Source organism: Macaca fascicularis, chromosome 2, assembly GCF_037993035.2.
Source record: "Macaca fascicularis isolate 582-1 chromosome 2, T2T-MFA8v1.1".
Taxonomy (NCBI): Eukaryota; Metazoa; Chordata; class Mammalia; order Primates; family Cercopithecidae; genus Macaca; species Macaca fascicularis.
The window spans coordinates 20,892,335-20,913,486 of NC_088376.1; the positions used below are offsets into that span (position 1 = coordinate 20,892,335).

Here is a 21,152-nt window from a genome sequence, read left to right on the forward strand (position 1 = left end):
ACTCAAAAGCGCTTTGGAGCAGGACTACTATTTAGCTGAGACACACTGGTACCACCATGCCTATTACTAAAATACTAAAATATTTATATTTTGATTTGTAAATAGCCATTGCCCATGCCTTCACCATTTTCAAATATTTTTAATTGTAGCAGTTTTTTTGTGAGCTAGGAGAGGGTTTACCTTTTTTTTTTTTTTTTTTGACAATTGTTACTTAGTTTTTATTTCATAATCATAAACTTAACTCTGCAATCCAGCTAGGCATGGGAGAGAACAAGGAAAACATGGAACCCAAAGGGAACTGCAGCGAGAGCACAAAGATTCTAGGATACTGCGAGCAAATGGGGTGGAGCGGTGCTCTCCTGAGCTACAGAAGGAATGGTCTGGTGGTTAAGATAAAACACAAGTCAAACTTATTCGAGTTGTCCACAGTCAGCAATGGTGATCTTGCTGGTCTTGCCATTCCTGGACCCAAAGCGCTCCATGGCCTCCACAATATTCATGCCTTCTTTCACTTTACCAAAGACCACATGCTTGCCCTCCAACCACTCAGTCTTGGCAGTGCAGATGAAAAACTGGGAACCATTTGTGTTGGGTCCAGCATTTGCCGTAGACAAGATGCCAGGACCTGTATGCTTTAGGATGAAGTTCTCATCTTCAAATTTCTCCCCATAGATGGACTTGCCACCAGTGCCATTATGGCGTGTGAAGTCACCACCCTGACACATAAACCCTGGAATAATTCTGTGAAAGCAGGAACCCTTATAACCAAATCCTTTCTCTGCAGTGCTCAGAGCACCAAAATTTTCTGCTGTCTTTGGAACCTTGTCTGCAAATAGCTCGAAGGAGACGCGGCCCTAGCGCTCGCCGTCGACGGCAATGTCGAAGAACACGGTAGGGTTGACCATGGCTAGTAGTACAGGACTTTCCTTGGCGGCAGCGTCTGCAAAGCGCGAGGGTTTACCTTCTTAGTTTCACACAGTGTTTAGCGTATCTTGTATATACTAATATGCATATTATGCATAGTATTTGAAATGGATATACTAATTGGTTAGGGGAGGAGAATGGAAAATTCCAGCTGCTTTTTTAGGCTGTCAGGGTAGTGAGAGACCAGCTTGGAGTTTCCCTACAAACTGTATTTGAGTACTTCTAAGAGTGAATTTAGAACTTGAGTTCTCCCATTCATTCTCTTTGCGATTCTGAACCAACGGAGGGTGCACAAAAGGATCAGTGACTGGATAGGAAACAATACCCTTCTACTTAGGAAGCACCAGCTGAAGGTCTAATAACCTCTGGGAGTCTGTGCTGGAGGCAAGGCCCAGGCCTGGGGCTAAAGTTCTGCACTTTCCAATTCGGAGATTCTCAGAGACCCTGTTCCAGGTGCAGAGATACTGAGACAGAGGGGTCCAACGTTCCTGAGCCCACCACTTTAAGGCAAGTGGCCTGGCAAGAGAAAAATGGTCCAGTTCACCTGAGTGCTAGAAATACAGGAGAAAGAATGAAGCTTGGTTTCTGCTTTTGAGGTACACCCCCAAAATGTGGCCCCATTAATGTCTTGGATTTTGACCAATCACAACTTTTCTTCTGGTCGGTGAGAATAGAGGAGGGAAAGATGAGACCCTATTGAGAAAGCAGGCCCCAACATCACCCAGAGTATGCATTCATCTAACTACCAAGCGATGGTGGGATTCAGTTAAAAGTGCAGGTTGGCCTGGTAGAGGGAGGGATACCCAACTTCTCTCCCAATAACATGTACTTCTCTCTATGCCTCCCTGGGCTCTGATGAGATTTGGGAAATGGCAGATAGCCCAGTCTTATAAACTCACACTTAGGGCTGTGTGGTTCCTTCCCTTGGCTACACATGGGAATCATCTGAGGTACGTTAAAAAATAAATTCTGATTTAATTGTCTAGGATGCATCCTGAGCATCAGGATTTTTAAAAATCTTTCCAAATGAAGCTTGCAAATAGTCAGATTTGAGAACCATTCCAGATGGCCTCTGAGAGCAAGAACCTCATCTCTTTTCTTTTCTTCTTTCTTTTTTGAGACAGGGCCTCACTCTGTTGCCAAGATTGGAGTCCAGTGGTGTCATCATGGCTCACTGCAATCTCCAATTAATGGGCTCAAGCGATCCTCCTGCCTCAGCCTCTTGAATAGCTGGGATTACAGTTGCTTGCCACCATGCCCAGTTAACTATTTTATTTTTTGGATAAACAGGGTCTGGCTCTGATGCCCAGACTGATCTTGAACTCCTGGCCTCAAGAGATCCCGCATCAGCCTCCCAAAAGTGCTGGGATTATAGGCAGGAGCCACCATGTCTGGCCTGCATAATTTCAAGTGATGTAACGGCATCATGCTATCTTGGACAATATGCTCCTAAGTTCCACCTTCTGGGTCATTGCCTTTGTCTTGTGCAAAAAAAAAAAAAAAAAAAAAAAAAAAAAAACCTATAGCAAACACTTAATTTTCTTACTCTTCTGTTAAAAAAAACAAGGGAAAAAATAATATATTAGCTATTTACTGCAACTAGGTACTCTGATAAGTTATTTTGAGACACGGTGTGTCATTTAATCATTTTTACAAGTTTTAATTTTTCAAAGTTTTATATGTACATCATTTTTAAAGTTCAATAATGTTCCTGTGGAAATTAGCAATCCTCTGCTTTTACCTTTCTTTTTCCTTAATTTCCACTTCCCAGAGGTACCCACATTTGCCCTTTCAGGTGTTCTTTTAACATTTTCCACTCTATGTTTAGGTAATAGGTTTACCCTGCTATTTCTTGATTTCTTTCTTTTAGAGACAATCCGTTGGCTTCCTAATGTAAAAGATAGAGTTAACTCTCTTACTCCACCTCTACAACATAGAAAAATACATACTCTCTGATATCCTAATTAAAGCATAGATTTTGGTTAGATCAGTATTCAATTAATTATGTAATATTATTCAAAGCTGGGCCGTGTAGTTTTTTGTTGTTTTGTTTTGCTTGATACAGAGTCTCACTTTTGTCACCCAGGCAGGAGTGTAATGGCGCGATCTGGGCTCACTGCAACCTCCCTCTCCCGTGTTCAAGTGATTCTCCTGCCTCAGTCTCTCAAGTAGCTGGGATTACAGGCGCCTGCCATCATACTCGGCTAATTTTTTTTTTTATTTTAGTAGAGGGGGGGGGTTTCACCATGTTGCCCAGGCTGGTTTCAAAGTCCTGACCTCAGGTGATCCCCCTATGTTGGCCTCCCAAAATGCTGGGATTACAAGCATGAGCCACTATGCCTGGCCAGTGTTTTGTTTCTTTTGTTTTTGAGATGGGGTCTCGCTCTGTCACCCAGGCTAGAGTGCAGTGGTATGATCACGGTTCACTGCAGCCTCAACCTCCTGGGTTCAGGTGATCCTTCCACCTCAGCCTCCCAAGTAGGTGGGACTACAGGCACTTGCCACAACACCCAGCTAGTTTTTGTATTTTTTGTAGAGACAGGGGTTCACTATGTTGCCAAGGCTGGTCTCAAACTCCTGAGTTCAAGCAATTCGCCCACCTTGGCCTCCCAAAGTGCTGGGATTACAGGTATGAGCCACTGCACCCAACCTTCATTTTTTATTTGCTCAATTTTCTATGTAGCTTATATTAAGTTATCTTCAAACACTCTTCCAGAAGAATACGTCTCCTGTGAATATGTTTGCGTGCATCCGATACTCTATCAAATTATGTTTTTTAAAAAGAATGATTGCTACTGGTGCTTTCTTTGTGTATGCTCCAATCTGGACTGGTTGTGCTCTAGACTTGAGAAAGCTGTGTCCTAGGATCTCCCTTCACCATCATCTCAGGAAAAACCTAGACCTCTCTCTTATGTTGGATCTCTGCTTTCCTCTTTCTTGGCTTACTTCCTCATTTTATTGGAACATATCCTCCAGTAGCTATGTGAGCTTCCTGGGCTACTGGAGGATATGTTCCACTAAACATATTCCCCAGCTTGTATGAGAGGAAAATCATTTGAGACTTTGTTTATGGAAGCATATCATTATGTTAGCTTTATAGTTGGTAAATAGTTTGGTTGGGAATGCTGGATTGGGACTCATTTGCTTTCAGAATTTTGAAGACATTGATCCATTATCCTCTGGGTTCTAGGGGTTTGTTCAGCAATCCACTGTCATTATGACAACTAACCATTTGTCTGTTACCTATTTTTACATTCTATAAGATTTTAAGATATTCTCTTTTATCTCACGATTATAAGTTTTCATGATAATATGCCTTGGCATAGTTAATTTTCATGTATTGTCCCAGCTCTTGGTGGAATCTCTCATTACAGAAACTGGTATCCCCTACTTATGGAAATACTCTTTTTTGAGTAGAAGTCTTGCTATGTTGCCCAGGCTGCAGTGTAGTAGCATGATCTCAGCTCACTGCAGCCTCCGCCTCCTGGGTTCAAGTGATTCTCCTGCCTCAGTCTCCCAAGTAGCTGGGATTACAGGTGTGTGCCACCATGCCTGGCTAATTATTGTATTTTTAGTAGAGATGGGGTTTCACCATGTTGGCCAAGCTAGTCTCGAACTCCTGACCTCAGGTGATCCGCCTACCTCAGTCTCCCAAAATGCTGAGATTACAGGCATCAGCCATCACACCTGGCCTGAAAATATCCTTATGTTATTTCTTTGATAATTTCCTCCTCCCTGTTTTTCAGGTTCTCTCTTTCTGGAATTCCTATTAAATAGTTGTTGGATGTTCATGACTGGTCCTCTCTTCTTATTACATTTTATTTTCTATTTTCTACTTGTTTGTATTTTAGTTCTACTTTCCAGGAGTTTCTAAAAAATGTTATCTTTTAATTATTCTATTGGGTTTTAAAATTTCTGCTAAATGTTTTTATTTTTCTTTTTTTTTTTTTTTTTTTTTTTTTTTTTGAGACGGAGTCTCGCTTTGTCGCCCAGGCTGGAGTGCAGTGGCCGGATCTCAGCTCACTGCAAGCTCCGCCTCGCGGGTTTACGCCATTCTCCTGCCTCAGCCTCCCGAGTAGCTGGGACTACAGGCGCCCACCACCTCGCCCGGCTAGTTTTTTGTATTTTTAGTAGAGACGGGGTTTCACCATATTAGCCAGGATGGTCTCGATCTCCTGACCTCGTGATCCGCCCGTCTCGGCCTCCCAAAGTGCTGGGATTACAGGCTTGAGCCACCGCGCCCGGCCATGTTTTTATTTTTCAAAAGCTCTTTTCATTCTGTTTGTTTTATCCTTAAGTAGTATCCTATTCCTGTTTTGTGGCTGTGACATATTTTCTTATTTCTCTAAAAATATTAATATTAATTTGAAGTTTTCTCCTTCCTGCATAGCTGTTTCCTCCAAGTGTCTTTTTGCCCCTCCCATGTTTTGTTGCTTAATTTTTTATATTAGAGATTTTCCTTAGATTTGGTAGCAATTGATTTTTCCATTATGATCAGTAATGGTAAACTGTAAAAGTGGTTGGAAGCTCTGAATGTGTGGAGTGACCTACCTGGACTCTGGGTCAGAGGTCATGGCTGAGCGCAATTGCTCATGCCTGTAAGCCCAGCACCTTGGAGGCCAAGGGAGTGCAGATCGCTTGAGGCCAGGAGTTCGAGACCAGCAGGACCAGGCGAAACCCCATCTCTATTAAAAATACAAAAATTAGCCAGGCTTGGTGGCACACACCTGCAATCCCAGCTACTCAGGAGGCAGAGGCACGAGAATCTGGGAGGCAGAGATTGCAGTGAACTGAGATCACAGAGACGGGGTTTCACCATGTTGGCCAGGCTGGGCTCAAACTCCTGACCTCAGGTGATCCGCCCTCCTCAGCCTCCCAAAGTGCGGAGATTACAGGCTTGAACCACTGCACCTGGCTGGACTTAAAATTTGAAAAAATAAATTAAGAGTTGGTAATGATAATTCAGTTGCATTAGAACAAAGGAAGGCCTGTGGTGGTGAGATGAGTAAAAAACAAAGAAGAATTAAGAAAGTAATGAAAAAAGTAAGAGTTTCGTCTTACTATGAAAACTGAGAACTATGTATCTCTAAAGAATTCCCCTGAATAAATTCGAATCTAGGCTAACCACCTGAAAGAATATAGTACCAAACTCATCAAAACGTTGTATCCTTTAACCCCAGAATTATAAAAGTTAGGTAGTCATTTCAATCCCAGAAATATAATTCTATTTAAGCTAGCTCCCACACGGCTACAATAAACCATCTCATAAACATTGAAGGACAGAAAAACTCCACATTTTATGTTTAAAAATTATTAAATTTGGAACAAGGCTAAATTAGAAAATTGGTTTACCGAGAAATTATGTAACAATAATTTTTAATTTAACTGGTATGAAATGCAAATCAAGTGTTAGGACAATATGGGTCTGGTTTCCTGTCTAGAAAACCAACATGAAAACATTTTTCAAAATATCTCTTTTCTGTGCATGCATATCTTTATGGAAACAGCTGTTCAAAATTTAGCATAGCTCACTTGCTTAAACCTTGTGGGGTTACTAATTTACGTTACTGATGTTTCGGTTTTATTTATTTATTTATTTATTTTCTTTTTGAGACGGAGTCTCTCTCTGTCGCCCAGGCTGCAGTGCAGTGGCAGGATCTCAGCTCACTGCAACCTCTGCCTCCCAGGTTCAAGTGATTCTCCTGCCTCAGCCTTCTGAGTAGCTGGGATTACAGGCGCCCACCACCGTGCCTGGCCAGTTTTTGTATTTTTAGTAGAGACGGGGTTTCACCATGTTGGCCAGGCTGGTCTCAAACTCCTGAGCTCAAGTGATCTGCCCACCTCAGCCTCCCAAAGCACCTGGGATTACAGGAGTGAGCCACCATGCCTGGCCCGGTTTTATTATTTATTTATTTATTTGGATCTGCAAATTACCTGATTTTCTCTAAAAGAAAATGTGCATATTTTCTGACTCTGAAACATGACTTTTGTAACCATAGAGCAAATATTTCTTTAAAACAAAATTCTGCTTAGGAGTCCAGCATTTCCTCTGCTAGTGTTTGATAGGTGATCTCATTTAGAGAGCCTAGGCCACCCAAAGTTCCCAATTTCCTCAAATTTGTCAAATAGACACACTGTGCTTTTTAACTTTCAGAATCTGGTTGAGACAGGGGAGGTACAAGCTGGCATGGCAGGATGCGCAAGCTGTGGCCATCCGAAGCACAGCCTCGGAGGATGCAGAGCGGGGCAAATCCTGCAGGCCATGGGGCCAGGACGGGGGTCTGGGACAAGCCCGGAGGCACCAACCAGGGTGTCCACCTAAATAGCATTCTTGATCTTTCTGTTGACTCCATAAACAGAGTCACTGTTAGAGCTATGAGGGGCTTAGTGAATATAATATATAGTGAATATAGTGTAATAAACGTGTAGATTGTGGCTGGGTGTGGTGGCTCATGTCTGTAATCCCAGCACTATGGAAGGCCAATGCAGGAGGACTACTTGAGGCCAGGAGTTGGAAGCTACAGTGAGCCATGATCGCACCACTGTACTCCAGCCTGGATGACAGAGCTAAACTCTGCCTCTTAAAAGAAAAAAAAAAAAAAGATGCTAATTGCTATCCATTTTCAGCAATGAGAATCCCTTGAATGTTTACAAGGTACCCGGCCAAATTTTGAGACTTGCCATCTGGTAGTGTTCTTTGGACTGCTTAAACTCATACTGGTAAAGGCATATCAGTCATTATCAGTTGTTATTCCATCTTTGTTTGAGAACTAAGTTTGGATTAAGTAACCTTTCGAAAAATCTAGATTTGTTCTGCTTTTTTATTTTGTCCATGGAAAATCATTTCAGTTGTTTTTAGGCCTGGCTTTCCTCTGGGCTTGGCATTTCAGATTTGCTTCTAATCTGTGAATAACCAACCAAATTAATGGGCTGCTTTGAGCATCATTTTTATCTGGAGAGACGGAAATTCCATCGTGCTTCAGGTCATAAGTCTTATTGCCAAAAAGTTTCCCCAAATTACAGCAGTTACGTATTTGAGATTTATTGGCGAGTTTGGGTGTCCCAGAATGATATGAGTGGGAAAATGAACACTTCAAGGGAAATCCTGAACTGATTCAGAGAGACTCCTGCAATCTTTTGAGGTTACTTGTCCTTTTGGAAGTGTGTGTGTGTGTGTGTGTGTGTGTGTGTGTGTGTGTGTGCGCGCGCGCGCGCGCGCGCGCATGCGTGTCTGTGTGTGTTGTCTTCTGGAATTAGTGAAAATATAGTCAGTGGTCTATTAGGTTCAATATTGAATAGAAGTTCCTCCCTCTGGTCACAAAATGAAATGGCCAACATTGCAGTTTTCAGGACAGTTAAACTCATAAACAAATTTCAAAATCTTTCATCTGAGATATTTTTATGAGTAGGCACAGGGTTTCTGAATGCATCATACAATTGGATCGAAGCCTGGAAAGTCACTCCGGTGTGTTTGAACAAACTAGCCCACGAATACCATATTTTTTACATTGGACCCAGAATCTATCTTATCTGTTTTTCACATTCTGGAATAGTTGAAGTATATTTGTCCCAAAGTCTTTTCAAAAACTTTACTTTTGTCCTTTTACAAGGCTAGAAAGCAATAAATCAAGAGGATAAATCCTGGATCTGCAACTCAAACTGGATAAAAAACTTTTGTAGCTTATAGAATTCTCTTTCTCTCTCTCACACACACACAGACACATACACACAGTGTGTCAATTATGAGTGTTACTATTTATAGAGTTAATATTGTCAAATGGGCATATTGCATTACACTTATGATGCAGGTAGTATATGCATACCTACATATCTTATCTGTTTTAGTTAATCATATAGTGAGATGAACTATGTTGCTATGAGAAGACAGAATTAGGTAAAATACAGGTAATCTGATGATTTAAAATGTTTTCAGAATGACTGCAGTTATTCAGTCATTAAACATTTGGATATTTCCTAGATGTCCCAGACTCTGTTCTAGGCTCTGGGAATATAAAGTTTTTTTTTGTTTGTTTTTTGTTTTTTAAGCTATGTACCAGCTGGGCACAGTGGCTCATGCCTGTAATCCCAGCACTTTGGGAGGCCAGTAGATCACCTGAGGTCAGGAGATCGAGACCAGCCTGGCCATCATGGTGAAACCGTGTCTCTACTAAAAATGCAAAAATTAGCTGGGGATGGTGGTGGGCACCTGTAATCCCAGCTACTTGGGAGGCTGAGGCAGGAGAATTGCTTGAACCCCGGAGACAGAGGTTGCAGTGAGCCAAGATTCCACCACTGTACTCCAGCCTGAGTGATAGAGCGAGATTCCGTTCGTAAGAAATTTTTGAGCAAAGGGAATAAAGAGTTGAGCTAGCTAACATGCATGGGAAAGTTTTCAGAGAAAGAAAGCTTTTTATTTGAAACTTGAAGTGTTAGTAGAACAAGCCTGGTTTAGAAAAGGGTCAAGTACATTCCTGGAAGAGGTGCTATATAGCACATCAGTAGGATTCAACCAGATCTGATTTCCTTTTTTTTTTGAGACGTAGTTTCGCTCTTGTTGCCCAGGCTGGAGTGTAATGGCACGATCTCGGCTCACTGCAACCTCCACCTCCCGGGTTCAAGTGATTCACCTGCCTCAGCCTCCCGAGTAGCTGGGCTTACAGATATGTGCCACCATGCCAGGCTATTTTTGTGTTTTCAGTAGAGGTGGGATTTCTCCATGTTGGTAAAGCTGGTCTGGAACTCTCGACCTCAGGTGATCCACCCGCCTTAGCTTCCCAAAGTTCTGGGATTACAGGCATGAGCCACCACGCCTGGCCCAGATCTGATTTCTAAGGTGAGCAAAATATAAATTAATTGAATTTCATGAGCTGAGTATTTGGATTTATTGAGCCACTCTTGGAGTCATCTTAGACTCCTCTCTCTCACACATATAACATACCTAAGTTTTTGGCAAAAGCTCTTAGCAAACTATCAACTCTGTGTTCAAAACATATCCCAAATCCAACCATTTTTCCCTACTTTCATGGCTACTAGCCTGGTTCAAGTCACCATCAATTCTCACCTGACTACTGCAAAAACATACTAATTGGTTGTGTTGGTTCTCTGTTGCTGTGTAACAAATTGCCGCACACTTAATAGCTTAAAACCACACACATTTATTATCCCACCATTCCCATGGGTCAGGAGTCTGAAAATGGCTTAACCAGATACCCAGCTTACAGTCTCCACAATCTGTAATCAAGATGTAGGCTGGCTATATTCTCATCTGAGGGATTGACTTGGGAAGAATCTGACTCCAAGCTCATTCAAATTGTTGGTAAAGTCAATTCTTTGTGGTTATATAACTGGAGACCCAGCTTCTCACTGGCTCTTGGCTGGGAGCTATCTGTAGGTACTAGAGGTGTCTCATAGTTCCCTGACAAGTGGCCATCTCCACAGCAATTCACACCACGGTGGTTTGCTTCTTTCAGCATAATCAGCAGAATCGCTCCGGTTGGCTAAGATGAAGTCTTATGTAATGTAACATATTCATGAGAATGACATCCATCATCTTTGCCATATTCTGCTCATTGGAAGCAAGTCACAGGTTCTGTCAACACTCAAGGGAGAGCATTACACAAGGCATGACTCATTGGAGGTCAGCTAAGGCTGTGTCAACCAAATTGGTCTCCCAACTTCCACTCATGTTCTCCTACTGTTTATCTTCTATACAAAACCCAGAGTGATGCTTTCAAAATGTAAAATTTAACAGTGCCATTCCCTTGCTCACAACCTTCTAATGACTTAAAATCTAAAAGGCCCATAAAATCATATCTATGTGATCACTGGCTACCTCACTTGCAGTCCCTCTGCTTATTCCTACCCAGTCCCATTGGAATCCTTGCTGTTGTGGAAATAGGCCAAGCACATGTCTGTCTTTGCATTTACTATTTTCTCTGTTTCAAACACTCTATTCCAGTAGATCTTTAAGACTTGAACCCTCTCTTCATTTAGGTGTCTGCTCAAATGTCACTTCCTCAGGGGGATGTTGAGACAGTTTGGCTCTTGTTGCCCAGCCTGGAGTGCAATGGCATGGTCTCGGCTCACTGCAACCTCCGCCTCCCAAGTTCATGCGATTCTCCTGCCTCAGCCACCCAAGTAGCTCAGACTATAAGGTGCATGCCACAATGCCTGGCTAATTTTTGTATTTTTAGTAGAGACAGGGTTTCACCATGTTGGTCAGGCTGGTCGTGAACTGCTGACCTCAGGTGATCCACCCACCTTGGCCTCCCAAAGTGCTGGGATAACAGGCGTGAGCCACCGCGCTTGGCCTGAACAACACATTTCTAAATAGCTAACGAGTCAAAGAAGAAATCACATAGAAAATTAGAAATACTTTCAGATGAATGAAAATTAAAAAAACACAACCTACCTTAAATTCAAGGCAGCTAAATTGGTGCTTACAGGGAAATGTATTGCTCTAAATGCCTATATTTTTAAAAGAGTAAAGGTCAAAAATCAATAACCTAACTTTTCTCCCTAAGGAAATAGAAAAAGCAGAGCAAACTAAACCCAAATCAAGCAAACACCAGGAAGAAAATGATAACTGTTATAGCAGAAGTAAACAAAATAGAAAACAGACGAGAACAAGTGCATTCAGGGTGCTATGGCCATAGAAACAAAATAGGAAATAGAATAAAAACAAAGAAAATTAGCAAAACTTAAAGTTGGTTGTTCGAAAAGATAACCAAAATTGACAACAGTTAGCTAGGCTGACAAAAAAAGAAATAAAAGAAAAGAAGACTCAAGGTACTAAAACCAGGAATGAAAGAGATGACAGAATGTGATGAACAATGATAGGCCGACCAATAAGATAACCTAGATGAAAGGGGCACATTCCTAAAAAGATCCAAACTATCAAACTGCTTAAAAAATAGACAACCTGAATAGAACTATAACAAATAGAAAGGTTGATGAATCATTAAAAAATCTTTCTTTTTTTTTTTTTAATTTTTGAGATGGAGTCTCGCTCTTTCAGGCTGGAATAAATCTCACTCAGTTATGGTGCATCGTCTTCTTTTTTTTTTTTTTTTTTTTTTTGAGATGATGTCTCGCTCTGTTGCCCAGGCTGGAGTGCAGTGGCGCTATCTCGGCTCACTGCAACCTCCACCTCCCAGGTTCAAGTGATTCTTCTGCCTCAGCCTCCTCAGTAGCTGGGATTACAGGTGTGTACCACTACACCTGGCTAATTTTTGCGTTTTTAGTAGAGACAGGGTTTCACCATGTTAGTCAGGCTGGTCTCAAACTCCTGACCTTGTGATCTGCCTGCCTTGACCTCCCAAAGTGCTGGGATTACAGGCATGAGCCACCGCACCCGGCCAAAACTTTTCTTTAAATAAATGCCCAGAACCAGATGACTTCACTAGAGAACTCTACTAAGTATTAAAGAGGAATGAACACCAATCCTTCACAAAACCTTCTGAAAATATGAGAAGGGAACACTTTTCTACTAATTTGTGAGATCAATATTACCCTGATACCAAATACTAGCATACTAGCAAACTGCATATAAAGAGGATTATGCTGGCCAGGCGCGGTGGCTCACGCCGGTAATCCCAGCACTTTGGGAGGCCGAGGCAGGTAGATCACAAGGTCAGGAGATCGAGACCATCCTGGCTAATACGGCGAAACCCAGTCTCTACTACAAATACAAAAAATTAGCTGCACGTGGTGGCATGCGCCTGTAGTCCCAGCTACTCAGGAGGCAGAGGCAGGAGAATGGCGTGAACCTAGGAGGCAGAGCTTGCAGTGAGCCGAGATCACACCACTGTACTCTAGCCTGGGCAACAAAGCAAGACTCCATCTCGGGAAAAAAAAAAAAGAGGATTATGCACCATAAATAAGTGAGGTTTATCCCAGGAATATAAGACTGCTTTGATGTACAAAATAAATGAATATAATGTACCATATTGATAGAATAAAAACCAAAACCATATGATCGTCTCAGTAGATGCAGAAAAGCATTTGACAAAATCCAACACTCTTTCTGAATAAAAACACCCAACACAAATAGGCCAGAAAAGTAACTTCCTCAATCTGATAAAGGTCATCAGCAAAAATCACATGGCTACCACCATACTTAATGGTGGAGGACTAAATGCTTTCTCCCGAAGATCAGGAACAAGAGTAGGATGTCCATTCTTGCCCTTCCTTCCTTCCTTCCTTCCTTCCTTCCTTCCTTCCTTCCTTCCTTCCTTCCTTCCTTCCTTCCTTCTTTCCTTCCCTCCTTCCTTCCTTTTTTTGATGGAGTTTCACTCTTGTTGCCCAGGCTGGAGTGCAATGGCACCATCTCAGTTCACTGCAACCTCTGCCTCCCAGGTTCAAGCGATTCTCCTGCCTCAGCCTCCCGAGTAGCTGGGATTACAGGCTGCCACCACCATGCCTAGCTAATTTTTGAATTTTTAGTAGAGAAGGAGTTTCACCATGTTGGCCAGGCTGGTCTTGAACTCCTGACCTCAAGGGATCTGCCGCCTTGGTCTACCAAAGTGCTGGGATTATAAGCGTGAGCCACCTCACCTGGCCAAATTTTTCACTTTTTGTAGAGATGAAGTCTTACTATGTTTCTCAGGTTGGTCTCAAACTCCTGAACTCAAATGATCTCTTGCTTTGGCCTTTCAAAGTACTAGTACTATTTCAACATGTTTTGTAATTTTTTTAGCAACAGAGTCTCACTCTGTCACCCAGGCTAGAGTGCAGTGGCACAATCACAGCTCACTGCAGCTTTGAATTCCTGGGCTCAAGCAATCCTCCTGCCTCAGCCGCCCAAGTAGTTGGGACTAGAGGAGTGTGCCATCGTGCCCAGCTAAATTTTTAACTTTTTGTAGTGATGAGGTTCTCGCTATGTTGCCCAGACTGATCTTAAACTCCTGGCCTCAAATGATTCTCTGACCATGGCCTCCCAAAGTACTGGGATTACAGGTGTGAGCCACTGGACCTGGTAAGAGTATACGTTTTGCATTTCTTTTTTTTATTCTTAAACATTTTATTCTTTTTATGCTGAATGGAATTATTTTCTAAGTTTCATTTTCAGATTGCTAGCGTATAGAAAAACAATTGATTTTTATATATTGATCTCGTATCCTACAAACTTGCTGAACTCATTTATTAGCTCTAACAGTTTTTTGTGGATTCTCTAGAATTCTCTATATTTCATGTATGTATGTATGTATGTATGTATGTAAATAGGAATAGTTTTAGCCCTTCCGTTGCAATCTGGCAATCTCAGTGCCTTTTAGCTCTTTAAAAAAAAATTTTTTTTGGAGACAGGGTCTTGCTTTGTCATCGAGGCTAGAGTGCAGTGGCACTATCATGGCTTATTGCAGCCTCGACTTCCCAGACTCTAGTGATCCTCCCACCTCAGCCTCCCAAAGTGCTGGGATTATAGGCGTGAACCACCACGCCTAGCTCATTCTTACCATTTCTATGTACCGTTGTCCTAGATATTCTAACCAGGGTGATTAGGCAGGAAAAAATAACTAAAAGGGCAGCCAGGTCCAGTGGCTGACACCCGTAATCCCAGCACTTCGGGAGGCTAAGGCAGGTAGATCACTTGAGCTCAGGAGTGGGAGAACAGCCTGGACAACATGGCAAAAACCCCATCTCTTCAAAAAATACAAAAATTAGCCAGTCATGGTGGTGCATGTCTGTAGTCCCAGGCATCCAGATTGCCAGATTGTTAAGGAGGGGCTAAAACTATTTATATTTGCATACATACATACTTGAAATATAGAGAATTCTAGAGAATCCACAAAAAACTGTTAGAGCTAATAAATGAGTTCAGCAAGTTTGTAGGATACGAGATCAATATATAAAAATCAATTGTTTTTCTATACACTAGCAATCTGAAAATGAAACTTAGAAAATAATTTCATTCAGCATAAAAAGAATAAAATGTTTAAGAATAAACTAAACAAAAGAAGTGCAAAACGTATACTCTTACCAGGTCCAGTGGCTCACACCTGTAATCCCAGTACTTTGGGAGGCCATGGTCAGAGAATCATTTGAGGCCAGGAGTTTAAGATCAGTCTGGGAGACATAGCGAGAACCTCATCACTACAAAAAATTAAAAATTTAGCTGGGCACGATGGCACACTCCTCTAGTCCCAACTACTTGGGCGGCTGAGGCAGGAGGATTGCTTGAGCCCAGGAGTTCAAAGCTGCAGTGAGCTGTGATTGTGCCACTGCACTCTAGCCTGGGTGACAGAGTGAGACTCTGTTGCTAAAAAAATTACAAAACATGTTGAAATAGTACTAGTACTTCGAAAGGCCAAGGCAGGAGGATCACTTGAGTTCAGGAGTTTAAGACCAGCATGAGAAACATAGTGAAATTTCATCTCTATAAAAAGTGAAAAATTTGGCCAGGTGAGGTGGCTCACGCTTATAATCCCAGCACTTTGGTAGACCAAGGCAGCAGATCACCTGAGGTCAGGAGTTCAAGACCAGCCTGGCCAACACGGTGAAACTCCGTCTCTACTAAAAATAAAAAAATTATCTAGGTGTGGTGGCACACGCCTGTAATCCCAGCTACTCGGGAGGCTGAGGCAGGAGAATCGCTTGAACCTGGGAGGCCGAGGTTGTGGTGAGCTGAGATCGCACCACTGCACTCCAGCCTGGGCAACAGAGTGAGACTCTGTCTCAAATAAATAAATAAATAGTGAAAAATTAGAGAGGCATGATGGTGCATGCCTGTGGTCCCAGCTACTCAGGAGGCTGAGGTGGGAGGATCATTTGAGCCTGGGTGATCAAGTCTGTAGTGAGCAGTAATTGTGCCACTGCATGCCAGCCTGGGTGACAGAGGTACATCCTGTCTGAAAACAAAGAAATGAAATAAACCAAACATATGTTGAAATAGACTAAAGGAGACTTAAATGAATGGAAAAACATTTCATGTTCGTGGATCTGAAGACTTAATTTTGTTAAATATTGTAAAATATTGTTAAAAAGGCAATATTTCCTGAATTGACCTAAAGATTTAATTTGATCCCTATCAAATTCCCAGCTAGCTTCTTTGCAGATATTGACAAAGTGATGCTGAAATTCACATGGAAATCCAAAAGGAAACCAAAATAGTGAAAACAATCTTGAAAGGGAACAAACTTAGAGGACTCATGTTTTGATTTTAAGTCACTACAGGCCGGGTGCGGCGGCTCAAGCCTGTAATCCAAACACTTTGGGAGGCCGAGGTGGGCAGATAATGAGGTCAAGAGTTCGACACCAGCCTGGCCAAAACTGTGAAACCCCGTCTCTACTAATAATACAAAAATTAGCCAAGCATGTTGAGGGGCGCCTGTAATTCCAGCTACTCAGGAGGCTGAGGCAGGAGAATTGCTTGAACCCAGGAGGCAGAGGTTGCAGTGAGCTGAGATTGCACCACTGCACTCCAGCCTGGGTGACAGAGCAAGACTCCATCCCAGAAAATAAAAATAAAAATAAAAATAAAGTCACTACAAAGTTACAATAATCAAGACAGTTTGGTACAAACGTTAAGAATAGACAGGTAGATCAATGGGACAGAATTGAGGCTCCAGAAATAATTGATCTTGATAAAGGTGCCAAGATAATTCAATGGTGAAGGTAAAGTCTAGTTTAAATGATGTTGGGACAACATTCACATGCAAAAGAATCAAGGTGGACACCAATCTCATGCCATATAACAAATTAACTCAAAATGGATTAAGTACCTAAATGTAAGAACTAAATTTTTGAAACTTTTAGAGAATGAAAAAGTTGAAATCTTCATGATCTTGAATTAGGCAATTGTTTCTTAGATCTAACACCTAAAACACAAGCGACCAAAGAAACAAATGGATAAATTGGACCCTATTTAATTTAAAATAAAATTTAAATTAAAAAAAAATTTAAAACTTTAGGATGTTGAGGCAGGTAGATCACTTGAGCTCAGGAGTTCGAGACTAGCTTGGGCAACAGTGAAACACTGTCTCTGCTAAAAATACAAAAATTAGCTGGATGTGGTGGTGCACACCTATAGTTCCAGCTACTTGGGAGGCTGAGGTGGGAGGATCACCTGAGCCTGGGAGGCAGAGGTTGCAGTAAGCCGAGATCGTGGCACTGCAACCCAGTGTGGGTGATAGAGTGAGATCCTGTCTCAAAACATAAGTAAATAAATAAATAAATAAATAAATAAATTTAAAACTTTTGTTCATCAGGGAAGTGAAAACACAATCCAAACAAATGGGAGAAAATACTTGCAAATTATATATCTGATAAGGGTTGAGGGGGATCAGAATATGCCACTCTAAAATATGTCACTTTGGCATAAGCATTATTCGGAGCTGAAGACAAGAAACAGCAGATACAAAAGGAACTCTCTGCTCTGCCCCTTTCTACCTAAAACGAAGGCTTAACTTTCCCTTTATGGAGATGTCTCCTCTGCTGTCTCCTACACCAGAGAGAAGAAATTACTCTTATCACTGGCGATAGTACCTACTTGAATCTGTATAGTAAGTTTTACCACATTAGTCCTTATCTTTTATTTGTTTCCTCCATATATTAATCTTCCCACAACTTACCAACCCTAGAAGCCCAAATCCCTTTTCCTTTATCTTGTCACTTCTCCATAATCCATTTTCCTCTGTTAAAATAGTATATAAACTTTCAAGTTTTCACTTTCTGTGAAGCTCCCACATGCATTGAAATAAACCTTTTCTCCTGTTAATCATCTACTATTGGTTTAATTCACAAGCCTTAGTCATTTAACCTAAGAAAAGGAAAAGTGGGTTTCCTCCCCTACAGTCTAGTATCCAGAACATATAAAGAATACTTCCAAGTCAATAATAAGACAGTAATCCAATTTAAAAATGGGTCAAGATTTGATTAAAGGCCAGGTGCAGTGGCTCACGCCTGTAATCCCAGCATTTTGGAGGCCGAGGTGGGCGGATCAGTTGAGGTCAGAAGTTCAAGACCAGCCTGGCCAAGATGGTGAAACCTTATCTCTACTGAAAATACAAAAAGTTAGCTGGGCATGGTGGTAGATGCCTGTAATCCCAGCTACTCAGGAGGCTGAGGCAGGAGAATCACTTGAACCTGGGAGGTGGAAGTTGCAGTGAGGTGAGATCATGCCATTGTACTCCAGCCTGAGCAACAGAGCGAGACCCTGTCTCAAAAAAAACAAGCAAACAAACAAACAAACAAAAACCTTTGATTAGATATTTCTCTACAGAAAATATACAAATGACCAATAAACACATGAAAAGATGCTTAACATCATTAGTCATTAAAGAAATGCAAATCCAAACCACAATGAGTACCACTTCATACTTAGCAGACTGACTATAATAAAAGAATTAGACAATAACAAGTGTTGGTGAGGTTGTGGAGAGAATTTGGAACACTCATAGAGTGCTGGTGTGAATGTAAAATGGTGCAGCCACTTTGGAAAACAATCTGGCAGCTCCTCCAAAAGTTAAACATAGAGTTACCATATAACCCAGCAATTTCACTCCTAGTTATATATCCAAGAGAATTGAAAACATACATTCACACAAAAACTCATAGGAGGCCGGGCGCGGTGGCTCAAGCCTGTAATCCCAGCACTTTGGGAGGCCGAGACGGGCGGATCATGAGGTCAGGAGATCGAGACCATCCTGGCTAACACGGTGAAACCCCATCTCTACTAAAAATACAAAAAACTAGCCGGGCGAGGTGGCGGGCGCCTGTAGTCCCAGCTACTCAGGAGGCTGAGGCAGGAGAATGGCGTAAACCTGGGAGGTGGAGCTTGCAGTGAGCTGAGATCCGGCCACTGCACTCCAACCTGGGCGACAGAGCGAGACTCCGTCTCAAAAAAAAAAAAAAAAAAAAAAAAAAAAAAAAAAAAAACTCATAGGAATGTTCAGAGTAACATTATTCATAATATCAAAAAAGTAGAAACAATTCAAATGTCAACTGAAAAATGGATAAATAAAAGGTGATATATTCATACAATGGAATATTATTCAGCTGTAAAGGGATGAAATAGGCTGGGTGCAGTGCCTCAAACCTGCAATCCCAGCACTTTGGGAGGACGAGGTTGCTGGATAACCTGAGGTCAGGAGTTGGAGACCAGCCTGACCAACATGGTGAAACGCCATCTCTACTAATAATAAAAAAATTATCTGGGTGTGTTGGTGTGCGCCTGTAGTCCCAGCTACTCAGGAGGCTGAAGCAGGAGATTTGCTTGAACTTGAGAGGTGGAGGTTGCAGTGATCCGAGATCGTGCCACTGCACTCCAGCCTGGGTGACAGAGCAAGACTGTCTCAAAAAATAAAATAAAATAAGGCTGAAATAGTAATACATGCTATAACATGGATAAACCTTAAAAACATTAGGGTAACTGAAAGAAGGCACACACCAAATGCCACATATTTGGTTATTTTGTTTATATGAAATTTCCAGGCCGGGCGCGGTGGCTCACGCCTGTAATCCCAGCACTTTGGGAGGCCAAGGCAGGTGGATCACCTGAGGTCGGGAGTTTGAGACCATCCTGGACAACCTGGTGAAACCCCGTCTCTACTAAAAATACAAAAATTAAATGGATGTAGTGGCAGGCGCCTATAATCCCAGCTACTCAGGAGGCTTAGGCAGGAGAATCACTTGAACCTGGGAGGCGGAGGTTGCAGTGAGCCGAGATCGCGCTATTGCACTTCAGCCTGGGCAACAAGAGCGACGAAACCTTGTCTCAAAAAAAAAAGAAAAGAAAAGAAGAGAAATTTCCAGAATATGCAAATCTGTAGAGACAGAAAAGAGATTATTGGTTTCCAGGAGCTAGAGGGAGGAAAAGATGGAAAGTTACTGCTAATGTAGTAAACACATGATTTCCTAGGGGTGATAAATATATATATATATATTTTTGTTGTTGTTGTTGTTGTTGTTACAGAAGAGAGTGTGAACACAGTTTCCCACTGCCAAAGATTATGCAGTTGAGTTCTCCACATTTGGGGAAATTGCAGGGATCAGCACATCCAGAGTGCAATGGATAAGCCTCACCCTGGGAAAATCACCTTTGTGATGATGGTATTTCACCTCCCAGGTAAGTATGAAAATATTCTTGAATGAATTAGTGGTGAAGATTGCATAACCTTGTGAACTTACCACAAATCCTGAGCTATATATTTTTAAAGGATGAATTTTATGGTGTGTCAATTATATTTCAATTTTTAAGAAAGAATCTATAAAATTTATAAAGAAGTTGGTTGTAAGGAGTTACTTAGTAAGAATATATTTCTGGCTGGAGAGACATGGCTCTTCATGGCGTCTACAGACAGGGTAGGAAACCCAATCCACTTCCCTTCCCTAATAGGTAGGTTCTGCTCTTCACTTTATCCAAATGTCCCCCACTCTTTTTTTTTTTTGAGATGGAGTTTCACCCTTGTTGCCTAGGCTGGAGTGCATTGGCACAATCTCGGCTCGCTGCAACCTCTGCCTCCTGGGTTCAAGCAATTCTCCTGCCTCAGCCTCCTGAGTAGCTGAGATTATAGGTGTGCGCCACCACACCCGGCTAATTTTTGTATTTTTAGTGGAGACAGGGTTTCTTCATGTTTGCCAGGCTGGTCTCGAACTCCTGACCTCAGATGATCTGCCCACCTTGGCCTCCCAAAGTGCTGGGATTTACAGGCGTGAGCCACTGAGCCCAGCCTCTTCTTCCATTTTCTTTCTCATTCTCTCCCCTGCTTTGTTTCTCCTGTCAACTCATTCCTTGATCACTTATGTTTTCCTTTTCCTTTTTATGTCTTCTCATCCCTCTATCCGGGTCTCTACTTTCCACGCCTGCCTCCTGCTTCTTTTTTCTCCCTTCCTATTTGCTCCCCTCTCTCCTAACTGGCCACAAAATGGAAATAAATGATATTTTAAAGCATTTTTGTAAGAATTATGTACTTTTGTGTTTGCTTAGGTGGAAAAGGACACGATTTTGATGTTTAATGTTTCTTTAAGGAAAAACAATTCTAAATTAATTACATTGTTGGTTTTGCTTTAGGAGATGTAATCAGGAATTTTTAAAAAAGAAAGACTATCCACCCATGCTATATGACTAGTTAGAAATAAATAATTGAGGCAAAATACTTTCATGAACATTATAAAGTGATTTGTAAATATGAGCAGACACTACGGGTAAACACTGATAATATCTAGTGTGGTGGTGTTCACTGGCAGCTCTTAATTATTATTTGGCTGTTCTATGTGTAGACATGTCTGAG

At 41.7% G+C, this 21,152-nt stretch overlaps 1 non-coding gene and 1 pseudogene across 1 annotated transcript; both read right to left on the bottom strand.

Annotated features, from left to right (window-relative positions):
• Nucleotides 1–204: 204 nt before the first annotated feature.
• Nucleotides 205–949, bottom strand: LOC102145362 (peptidyl-prolyl cis-trans isomerase A pseudogene; annotated as a pseudogene).
• Nucleotides 950–19,831: 18,882 nt separating this feature from the next.
• On the bottom strand, nt 19,832–19,995 carry LOC123572107 (U1 spliceosomal RNA). The gene has a single exon (XR_006696443.1). It is a non-coding gene; the product is annotated as a U1 spliceosomal RNA (small nuclear RNA).
• Between the last annotated feature and the right edge of the window lie 1,157 nt (nt 19,996–21,152).